This window comes from Podarcis bocagei, assembly GCF_964188305.1.
Source record: "Podarcis bocagei genome assembly, chromosome: 3".
Lineage (NCBI taxonomy): Eukaryota > Metazoa > Chordata > Lepidosauria > Squamata > Lacertidae > Podarcis > Podarcis bocagei.
In genome coordinates this window covers 3690853-3703307 of record NC_138127.1, presented here as the reverse complement: position 1 = coordinate 3703307, position 12455 = coordinate 3690853, and the positions used below count along the sequence as shown (strand labels likewise).

The following is a 12455-nucleotide window of genomic DNA, read 5'->3' as shown; positions in this document are numbered from 1 at the left end:
CCATCTTACCCAAAGGGGTTATTAATTAATTGTCCCTCTAGGGAATAGACAGGGTGAAGCAGAACAATCGAGTGCCTTGTGACCCCCGACAGCCTCACTCCTGTCCCTTTTTAACATCCTAGTGTTTTGAAATGTTTTAACTCCTAATGCCAATAAAGGTATTTGTATTGTAAAATAAAATAAAATGTAACATTTTCAGAATCTTTTTCAGAATTCTTTTCAGCTCTGGAGCTGACTGAGGACTCCCAGATAAGTTCCGCCCTCTATTGTGTGTGCAGGGTGGTCCTAAACCCACCTGGTCAACTCCCCTGGTGACACCTCCCCAACTGGGATTGGCTAGTTGTCTGAGGTTGGGTGGGAATCTCCAGGTATCCAGCTTGGGGAGGCAAAGCCAGGCTGAATTGCCGGGGATCGCGTAGGATCAAGGAGCTGCGTGTGACCACGCAAAGAGCGCCCCCCATTTGAGGTGAGGAGTGGTGATTTCAGACCAGATGGAGTGTACCTTTCTGCCAAGGGGAATAATATCTGGTTGTGGGACAATTAACTTCAGGATAGATGTGGATTGTGGCTGGTATCCTATGTACATGGCTTCCAAAACTAATGGTAGTAGTGCCGCAAATGCCGTGTAAAGAATACGTACACAGCACCAGTGTACATATCAGAGACAATACCAGTGGCAGTCAGTACATCCCTTCAGGTAAATCAAACTGGACACTGCAGAGTGAGTTGCAGAATAAAAACTGACAACGGTGCAGCCTCAGATTTAAGGGCTGTGAGCAGAAGAGAAATCGGCTACCACTTTCATAGAATCATAGAATCATAGAGTTGGAATAGACCACAAGGGCCATCGAGTCCAACCCCTGGCCAAGCAGGAAACACCATCAGAGCACTCCTGACATATGGTTGTCAACCCTCTGCTTAAAGACCTCCAAAGAAGGAGACTCCACCACACTCCTCGGCAGCAAATTCCACTGTCGAACAGCTCTTACTGTCAGGAAGTTCTTCCTAATGTTTAGGTGGAATCTTCTTTCTTGTAGTTTGGATCCATTGCTCCGTGTCCGCTTCTCTGGAGCAGCAGAAAACAACCTTTCTCCCTCCTCTATGTGACATCCTTTTATATATTTGAACATGGCTATCATATCACTTTATTTTTCACACTTCTTCTTTCTGTGTGAGTAAACTCTACACAAATCCAGAGTGGAGTCCCTAAGATGGTTGGATGGCGCCTTATATGCCTCCTTCCATCAACTCCTGCAGCCAAGCTGGTGCCAAACGTATTGCTCTGCTTTCCTTTGGACCACATCAGTGAGGCCAAGAGTGGAGGGTCTTGCCATCTGGACAGCCCAGGACCTCCGTACACACTGCCCAGGCTTGCACCCCGGGAAGGTTACTTCAGTGCTGCTAATGTTGCAGTTTGACTCCCCCCCCCCCCCGAGGTGAACTCCATTGTCTTCTGGGACAGACAGGTGTCAACAACAACAATATATAACTCCTCTTGTATTCAGTTTGGACTTTAGACCCAAATGATTCTCTAGATGTGGTCCTTTCGTAGTGAGCATCCTGACTCATTGCATCCTGACTCACCCTGGGAGCCAGTGTGGTGTAGTGGTTAAGAGTGGTCGACTTGTAATCTGGTGAACTGGGTTCGCTTCCCCACTCCTCCACCTGCAGCTGCTGGGTGGCCTTGGGCTAGTCACACTTCTCTGAAGTCTCTCAGCCCCACTCACCTCTCAGAGGGTTGTTGTGGGGGAGGGGAGGGAAAGGAGATTGTTAGCCACTTTGAGACTCCTTCGGGTAGTGATAAAGTGGGATATCAAATCCAAACTCCTCCTCCTCCTCTTCTTCTTCTCCTTCCTCTCCTTCCTTCCTTTTCCTGCCTCCAACAGTCTATGGGGTTGCTGCAAAAATGAAGGCTATTGTCCATATTCTAGCAGGTACGCAGACACAAATCTCTCTACGCCGTGTTGAAAGTAATCTGTTCCCTGATTTATTGAGCCAGTGCTGTGCTTCCAAAGAGAGTCACAAGCCCACACGGAGTCTCCAACTGCTGGCTTTTGCATTTGGATTTTGGAGCTTGCTGAAAGATGCACAAGGTCACTCACAGGCAGCAAAGCCGTTCCCTGTTGACCGTACACCAGAGAGGCTATGAGTGTGGAAAATCTTACACTAAGAAAACATGCACCAAGCGCAACCACTTAGGATGGTAGGATATGAATAATTAGGACAGTGGATGGGAATCTGTTTCTCCTCTTTTCAAGTTTGTTCCCGTTTGGGAGATTACTCTCAAGAACAGATGTCAAACTGCACTGTGGATAATGCCATGATTCTGGAGAATCATGGTTAAGCATGATCAGTGTGTAGTTTGCTTCTTGTTCCTTGAACATATGCTGCTGATCATCCTTCTTTCTGAAGAAAAACAGGCCTGCTTGCAATCAAGATCATGTTTGCCATAACCATTTGTTAGTATTTTCAGGAATAAATTTGTTAGAGAAAATAAATTCTTAACATAATGAAATGTATCCCCTTGCTTCCTTCAACCTCGTGTAAATTTCAATCTGGAAAAGAGAGAGAAAGGGGGGACCCATTTGATCCAGAGAGATACTCCAGAACCTATGTTCAACGGGGACATAGAAACATACCCATTTTCCCACATTGTGTTCATATGTTAGATGTAACGTCAATATCCCATGGCAGAGTCAGAACATGCATCTTCTCACACCCAATTTGCCATCTCCTCTATCCCACCTCCTTGATGGAACACACACCAAACTTTTAAGGAGCAAGGATGGACAAATAGAGCCCACATGTTTGGATTCTGTTTAAATCAGTGGTGGGGAACTTGTGGTCCTCCAGATCATCTTGAATTACAACATCGATCATCCATTCCCATTGGCTGTGCTGGCTGGGGTTGATGGGTGCTGGAGTGCAACAACCTACAAAGGCCACAGCTTCTCCAAATGCTACATACTAATTGGGGATCAGGGCAGGCACACAACAGGGCAGGCAGGTGAGGCAAAGAGTCAAGGGCTGTGATCTTGCTCTGCCCCAACGTGTACTTCGAGCTCATAAGAACATAGGAAGCTGCCTTCTACTGAGTCAGACTATTGGTCCATCTAGTTCAGTACTGTCTACACTGGCAGTGGTTTTTTTGGGTTTCAAGCAGGAGACATTCTCAACCCAACCTGGAGATCCCAGGGACTGAATCTGGGACCTAGCTATAGCCTTTACCCAGAGATGTGCTAATATGGCTGCAGTTTATCTGTAGGAGGGTAAATGCACACCACTGCCCAACTTCCCTTGTTTTACTAAATGACTTACCGTATTTTTCACTCCATAAGACACACATAGTTTTTAGAGGAGGAAAGGGAGAAAGTCCCCTTATGGGGGGAGGGGGAATCAGTTCACAGTTGTGCAGCTTCTTTTGCAAAGGGGAAAAGCCCCTTTTTTTGAAGATCAGCTCAAAGTTGTTGAGCTTACTTTGCAAAGGGGAAAAATCCTGTTTTCATGGGCTTCAATTCACAGTTCTGCAGCTTCTTTAGGAAAGGAAAGGGCGCCATTTCTACAGTTTCCAGACAGATAATCTAATCAGTCAGTCACATGTCGCTGGGGAAACAAACACCCAATGGAGGCCTGGGCAAGGGGGCAGGGCCAGAAAGGGAGCCAGCGATCGACCACACATTCACTCCATTAGACGCACAGACATTTCCCCTTACTTTTTAGGAGGGAAAAGGTGTGTCTTATGGAGTGAAAAATACGGTCTATTAGTTCATCAATTTATTTACATGGTTGGATGTAAACAGTGCTAGAGAAAGAGGTACCGGTACTCACCATGAATGCCTCCTTTGTTCTCTCTTTTTTTTTTTGTAAGATATTTATTAAGATTTTCAAAATATTACAAAAGAAAAATAGAAAAAAGAAAAATACAAAATAAAAATAATTAAAAACAACTCAATCTTTCCATTACTTATTTTTCATTAGCTTGTTTCCCGGACCTCCTCACACCTCCCTTTTTTGTATTCCAATTTAGTTTGTTGGTTCAGCAAATCCTTCCCCTCTTTGTTTGTCCTAATCTTTAATCTTAAAATATTATAACATTAAATCTTTACCTATTAGTAATCCATTTTTCATACTCCCTTATAGTATTGCAGCTAAAAACCCCTTAGTTTCTATGCAACATCGTTCTAACATTCATTAATTTTACAATATTTCTGTAAATAGTCTTTACATTTCTTCCAATCTTCTTCCACTGACTCTTCTCCCTGGTCTCGGATTCTGCCAGTCATTTCTGCCAGTTCCATATAGTCAATCAGAATGCCTCCTTTGTTCTCATGGCAATGGCAGCTACCTGAGAGGTACTGAAAAAAAGCGCCCTGGGTGTAAGTATAGGGCAAGTTCTCAATGTGATAAAAAAGAAGTTGTCCCCAAAAGATTTGTCTGCACTATTTCAGTATTCCTCGTTCCTGCAATGAACTACAAGCAACAAATAGCTCCAGCCACAGTGGTGTGCATTCCCTCCTGACATTTCTTCATCCTGCTTGAACACCTGTAGAGGTTGTGTGTATTATACTTGTGTGCTCCAAAGCTTCCCCACAATCTGGATGTTGGGTGCAGAGAATCGCCAAATAGGGCTTTAGTAACCACCAGCATAGTAAAAGTCCGTATAGTATAGCATAATAAAGGTCTGTATAGTAAAAGCTATGGTTTTCCCAGTAGTGATGTATGGAAGTGAAAGCTGGACCATAAAGAAGGCTGATCGCTGAAGAATTGATGCTTTTGAATTATGGTGCTGCAGGAGACCCTTGAGAGTCCCATGAACTGCAATAAGATCAAACCTATCCATTCTTAAGGAAATCAGCCCTGAGTGCTCACTGGAAGAACAGATCGTGAAGCTGCGGCTCCAATACTTTGGCCACCTCATAAGAAGAGAAGACTCGCTGGAAAAGACCCTGATGTTGGGAAAGATGGAGGGCACAAGGAGAAGGGGACGATAGAGGACGAGATGGTTGGATAGTGTTCTCGAAGCTACCAGCATGAGTTTGACCAAACTGCGGGAGGCAGTAGAAGACAGGAGTGCCTGGTGTGCTTTGGTCCATGGGGTCACGAAGAGTCGGACACGACTAAACGACTAAACAACAACAACAAAACCACCAGCAAGAGGTGTTCATGTTTTCATACTGCCGAAATAATGTTTCCAGGTTGAATTCCCCCTCCCCAACTACCACCAATTTTTAAATCTTTGAGGGAATAAACTTAGACAATGGCTCATTGATTTATAGTGAGTGTAGCAATGGGTTTATAACTGCATGAATCATATGGATTGCTCAATTCACCACATGCCTTAATAAAAGTTTCACTTTAATAAAACAAAGTTAAGGCAAATATTCCCAGAGTCTGGTTTGACATTCCTTATACATTACCCTGACTCAGGAAATTATTACTATATATTTTACAGCAGCTACAGTAGTTTAGGGATCAGGATTAGAAAATACTAACTACTGTGACATTTAGCAGAACTCCTGTGTATATGTGGTTAACTCTTAAAGGGATGGAAAGGAGCAAGGCATTGGGACACATAAAGGTTATAAGCCAAGCATTTTTCATTGGTTCTTTCCAAAGTGATGTACCTGGGCTCCTAGAAGGGAGCTTCCTACTATTCCTACTGAGTCAGACTCTCAGTGCATTTAGCTTACTATTGACTGTACAGTGGTACCTCAGGTTACATACGTTTCAGGTTACATACACTTCAGGTTACAGACTCCGCTAACCCAGAAATAGTGCTTCAGGTTAAGAACTTTGCTTCAGGATGAGAACAGAAATCGTGCTCCGGTGGCACGGCAGCAGCAGGAGGCCCCATTAGCTAAAGTGGTGCTTCAGGTTAAGAACAGTTTCAGGTTAAGTACGGACCTCCGGAACGAATTAAGTACTTAACCTGAGGTACCACTGTACTAGATAGTGGCCATTCTCTAGGGTTGCATCCAGGAATCTTTTTCAGTCCTTCTGCATGCTCTGCCACTCGGCTACAACTTTTCCTCCTGTCTTGGCTAGAGTGAATTGCAAAGAGCCTCTTGAAATTCACCACTGTTTGTGGACAGGCCACCATTTATCCTCCCATGGAGCTCACCATCTGTCATGGCAGATGGCAGATGTCCTGACAGCTTCCTTCTCTTTCCCCATAGCATTAGTCACAACTTTGGTGGTTTAGGCCTTAGGTGGAACAAATAATCTAACATCTGGTGAGGGGGTGAAGGGGTGACTCACCACCCTTCTTGCAGCGGCAATATCAGGGTACCCCGTTAGAGGGGTCTTGGGTGATGCCTCTGTCCAAAAGGTCAAAGCACATGGCTGGAGGGCCATAGAGATTCCCTCAGCGCTTTGGGAAGGGGGCATCTACGTAGACCATGAACCCATCTTCCCCAGGAACGACCCTGTTATGCCCAGTGGTTTTATTCTGGGAGGACACAGGGGTACGCATACCCCTAAACATTGTGTGAATCTTTGTACTTTTGACCATTTACTGTATTTATTTTTCCTGATTTGAGCTATATTTTAATATTTTGTTGGAAGCCGCCCAGAGTGGCTGGGGAGGCCCAGTCAGATGGGCGGGGTAGAAATAATATATTGTTGTTGTTGTTGTTGTTGTTGTTGTTGTTGTTGTTGTTGTTGTTGTTATTATTATTATTATTATTATTATTATTATTATTATTATTATGTGATTTTCTTGAGTCAAAATGAGAGAACTCCCTAAATATTTTTTTAGAAAAAAACACTGGTCAGGAGAGATGCGTGGCTTGGGCGTACTGCAGGCCCCGCGGTGAGTGCCGCCCAATATTTTGTCACCCCCCTCAGTGGTGACACCGGGGCTGGAATGCCCCCACCACACCCCCTTCCTCTGCCCCTGGTGGGAGCACTGCGTCTTAGTCCGCAACTGCACATAGAGAGTTTATGTTTGGTTCAAGTGACCAGCTGAATGCCTTTGGGGCAGGGGTATGGAAGGACTTGCCACCTCAATTTTATTCTTCCCTGAACATATTCAGTCCACCTAGATCAATGGGAAATCATTTTCTTGTGGGAAAGAGGATGGACAAGGGTCTCACCTTGCCTTAATGACCTGGTAGGAACTATTTGTGAAGTACAAATACTCCGCTATTAAAAAGTTAACACTCCAAAAATATATGCACACACTCATTTTCTGCTTAGCAGTCACATTCTTTATTGTCCCTCGATGAGATAACCATGTACGGATTACTTCAGTGAGTTTATTGTGTGTTCCCAGGTGACCTGTATAATACTGGTCTTTCCTTCTTTCCATCCTTCCTTCCTATTTCAGGAATCTGTGTTATGCATTAGATTGTTTTTTACTGGATCGAGGAAAAACAAAGCTTTCAATAAAAACAGTTTGGGATTAAAAAATAATAATAATATGAGGAAGTCTTATTGGAGAGAGATTGAATATGCGCATATTCCAAAATCACAAAGAACATATTGTTAAGGTGCTTATGTTGATTTCTGTCAGAACCATTATTAAGAATATATTTGAAAGTATAGCAGCACCATAAAGGCTGCCGTGTTCTATTCAAAACATCCCTTCGGATGAAAGTGCATAGCAAGTGACTAGTTGCATATCTGACATATCGTGCCATAAGTAAGAATGTCTAAGATTTATAGCAAAAGGGTAGCTTCCTAATGACTAAAACACTGGTCTTTGTAAAACATGGAATTCCCTCTGCATCAATAGAAATAAAATTTCATTCTAAGTGTAGAAAATGTATAAAAGGTTTGCTCACTTTTATGTGGCAATTATACTGTGCTCCTAGGACCTTTAAAAGAATGGAGGAAAATGCCCAAGAGGATACCAATCTGTATGGAATGAGGTAAGAACACCATGCAGCTAATACATGTGGCTTAGGCTACAATGCTATATACATTTACTAGAGAGAAACTCACTGTGGCTTACTTCTGAGTAGTCATATGAGCCCACTTAAATAGCTCACACACACAAAACAAGAATCACATGAGGAAGAAATTGAGGGTGACCCCATTGAGGATGCCACTCATTCTCTTGGTTTCTCCTTTTTCCTATCTTAAATTCAGTTTCGGAATTAACACGACGTGTCTTTCTTTAAAATCCTAATAAAATTCTTCAGTATTTTAGCGTGAATTTCTCCTTGCGCAATTCATATCCCTGATTGTACATGGAGAGTCTGACCAAGTATAGCAGACTCCTCAATGCACCATTTTGACTCAAGAGGGCAGATCAAATTAATCCTAATATATCATTACTCCTGCCCCCAGGTGGTCCCAGGTCAGGTCAGAACTCTGAGTTTGCATGTGTGCACAGCCAAAGTACCCAGAGATTACAGTATCTGTTAAAAAAAAAAATCAGAATTTTATTTTATTTTATTTTTTATTTATTTTGGATTACTGGACAGCACTGGGCACTCCCCGCTAGTACTATTGTAAAAACAAATAAAACAGTCCCCTCAAAAAAGAGCAGAATAGCATAGACTGAACAAAGGGGGTGGCTGAGTCCTATAAAACAAAATGCCTTCAATGTCAAGTGCTGGGTAATAATAATAATAATAATAATAATAATAATAATAATAATAATAATAATAATAATAATAATAATAATAATAATTTATTATTATTTATACCCCGCCCATCTGGCTGGGTTTCCCCAGCCACTCTGGGCGGCTTCCAACAGAATATTAAAATACAATAATCTATTAAACATTAAAAGCTTCCCTAAACAGGGCTGCCTTCAGATGTCTTCTAAAAGTCTGGTAGTTGTTTTTCTGTTTGACATCTGATGGGAGGGTGTTCCACAGGGTGGGTGCCACTACCAAGAACGCCCTCTGCCTGGTTCCCTGTAACCTCACTTCTCGCAGGGAGGGAACCGCCAGAAGGCCCTCGGAGCTGGACATCAGTGTCCGGGCAGAACGATGGGGGTGGAGATGCTCCTTCAGGTATACTGGACCAAGGCCATTTAGGGCTTTAAGGTCAGCACCAGCACTTTGAATTGTGCTTGGAAATGTGCTGGGAGCCAGTGTTGGTCTTTCAAGACCGGTGTTATGTGGGTAAGAGGTGCCTCTTCCGGAAACCATGGTTCCATTGCCAGGGCAACCGGGGTGTTGAGTCAGAGGACTGTTTGCTGGCAAGGATGTAAAGGTGACTAGGGCTGGGCCCAAAAGGAAGCCTTTGTTGCTCTCCAGAGTCCATAGGCAGGCTGTAGAAGGGAGGGAAAGGTGCAAAGCTAACCCCATCTCCGCTGTATCTGAGATCGGGGAGGGGGGAGAAAGAGGACAGGAAGGAGGCTAATTGCAAATCACACACGCACACAAATATTCGGAGGGCTTCTCAAATCCCTCCATTAATATATAGTGTTACCGGCTTCTAGGTGGAGAATGTTAAAAAGTTGAAGCAGTTCCCCATGCCCTCATCTCAAATGCTACCTCATGCTGTCCACCATGAGAAATATGCCTTCCCCTCCGCAGTGTGCTGGTTACTGCAGTTAAGATATTGTGCAGCTGCACTGGTGGCACATTACATTATTTGTTGCCTATAAGAGTCAGCAGATAGCCATGAAATAAGTGCGCCTTTGTGAGCGAGGGCCCTCTGCCTGGGCTTTACACCACATTGCTTAACCTGGCCTTCAGCCTATGTAAAGACACACAGATTATAAAGAAAACACTTCTTTCAGAATGCAATGTGAAAACTTGTAAAACATAGTCTTTGTCCACACAACATGTATTCATTAAGGAATGTTAAACAAACACGGTAACATTTCAAGTATTTTTCTCCTCTCTCTCTCTCTCCTTGCATAAGGTTGGGGTCCACGTCTTCATTCCCAAGTAGGGTCACTGAAGTAACGCATGTAAACCAGTCTGATAGGTGAGCTGGGGGGGGGGGTTAAAAAAGGGTATTGAATCCAACAACCTTCTTGAGGTGACCAAAATATGAGATCCTAGTTTTGCAGAGAATTGCAAAAGAAAACATTTGATGCGTCACACCAGTCTGACTGTCCCATGTGGTTTGTTGCAACTCACTCTCAAACAAGGTTGTCCCCTCCTGATGATGTCATCCTGAACAGGATGTTCACCTCTTTTGCTGTGCATCTAGTCCAGCATTCTTTTTCCAACAGTGCCTCTGGCCAATAAGATTACTGTTTCCCTGTCTATCATCTGGGATGATGGTACCCAAAGACCATTAAACATGGATGTTCCCTTGAGCTACCGCCACTGATGAAGACCTTCCATGGACAAATGTCCTGAAGAAGGATTCCTCTGAAGGTGATATCTCCCCTCCCACCATTTGCTCATATATTTACAGCATGTGGGTGGGAAAACAGGTGCCTGCCGCTCTGACTCACACTCTGGTCTGTGTGCGACATTCTTTCAGATACACACCTTGTAAGATTGTCATAAAAGACATGGGTGCCTCTGTTTACCCATGCCAGTGTTGGACAAGCATTTTGGAAAGCGTGGTGTGAGTCATGCCCAATATATTAATTAGTGACACTTGTCCTGTTCAATGTACCCCTTCCTTCCTTCCTTCCTTCCTTCCTTCCTTCCTTCCTTCCTTCCTTCCTTCCTTCCTTCCTCCCTCCCTCCCTCCCTCCCTCCCTCCCTCCCTTCTTTATTATCTCTACACATCAAAAAGTGTTCTGTAAGTGACTTGTGCTATACTTGTGAAACAGGTCAGCCTGCACTGATTCACACTTACCATCTTGGCCTGTGTTTTGGTTTATAGTAACACAGAGGAGTCCTTTTTCACTAGTAGCACCAGTGTGAGGGAATGTTCTCACTGATGAGAGACCTGATCTGTATTGGCATCTCATTAGCTTTTAAAGACAGGCATTTCCTCAATCCCTCAGTCTGAATCTCTTGTATTTTATCCCTACATTGTTTTAATGGTACTGTTATAGTCTGCATTTTAATTATGGGTATTTCTCGTTTGGTGGTTTGTATATCTTTGTTTTTATACTTAGAAGCCCATTTTGTCATTAAGCAGTATATTATTATTATTATTATTATTATTATTATTATTATTATTATTATTATTTGTCTCAAAAAGCTTACAAGACTCAGCCCAAAAGTCTCCTTTCCCATCTCATATATTTCACTAGAGAAACATCTCTGTTGTGTTGTTGTTTTTAATATTCTTGCATTCCTTCTTATTTTGAGTACTTCATAGATATGCCACCACCACGTTATTGCTTGTCCTTGGGGGACGTGCAACACATTTGGACTGTCAGAAGCTCAGATGGAAGAGCCATTTGAGGCATGGGACCACATAGGATGCAGAGTGCATCTGGAGAATGAAGAGATTCAGACCACTGAGGCTTCCATACATTACTATAAATGGACAGGAGAACATGTGTGTATGAAGTGCCCAGTTTTACTCAAAATACCTGTGGTAAATGACATATCGTATAGGTGTCTCTTTAATACGATAGTCCACTAAGGAACACTCAACAGAAAATTATTGCCTGCTGTCCTAGTAGGTCATCTATGTGTCCTTTCAAAGCTGGCATCCCCAAGCTACATATTTTGAGGTGATGCTGAAGAGGGAGAACTGATAGATAGCACTTGCCTTTAGCAAGGCTGACAGGAAAGGGACTGGGGATTAGGGGAGCTGTTACAGAAGATAGGCTGGTGGTGCTGTCAAACAAAGAGTGAATGCTGAGGCCTTGGAGAGACAAAATGGAGGCGCCTCATGGAGGAGGGCATAGATTATGTTAATTTTTTATTTTTAAAACTCCTTCTGATTTCAGCCTATGACTCACCATTTGTGTTCTTTTTCTCTCCCCTCACACAACTCCAGTTACTGTTTGAAAGGACAGTCCATGTAATAATAATAATGATGATGATGATGATGATGATGATGATGATGATGATGATGTAATATTTATACCCCGTCCGTCTGACTGAGTTGCCCCTGCCATTCTGGGTAGCTCCCAACAGAATATAAAAACACCATGAAGTATCATATAGGTCTCCTTTTAATAGTTCACTAAGGATTAGTCCACTAATCTTGTTTGTCCCAAAGGACACGTTTACATTTGGTCACCCTGCCAGGGGCCACATACCATTGGTGGTTGTGGCCATTTCACACTCTCACTCTCTCAGAAGCAGAAGCAACCATACAGACATCTCCCTTCCTCGGTTGATCCATGCAGATCAACTGAGGAGGGGGTTTATTGCTCTCTCTCTCTGCTCACAGAACCAGGGAGGGGGCAATTTGCATCCTTACTAGGTGCTGAGCTCCATCCACCCATAGCACTGAGCGTAATTTGGTTACTCGTTTATTTTTTTGCTCTTGCTACCAACAAGATTAGTGGGTAGAAGAATTTGTTTGTGGGGCATGATCAGCCCCCCCCCCAACTGAGGAATAAGCCATCTCTGTGTGAATGATTTGTCTCACTCACCTTTTCCCTTACCCTGTATCCTATCCAG

General features: G+C 43.3%; 1 long non-coding RNA gene across 1 annotated transcript; it reads left to right on the top strand.

Annotated features, from left to right (window-relative positions):
• Window positions 1–1978: 1978 nt before the first annotated feature.
• LOC308584524 lies at window positions 1979–6166 on the top strand. Its single transcript, XR_014006885.1, has 3 exons — window positions 1979–2203; window positions 4449–4648; window positions 5156–6166. It is a non-coding gene; the product is annotated as an uncharacterized lncRNA (long non-coding RNA).
• Window positions 6167–12455: the final 6289 nt, after the last annotated feature.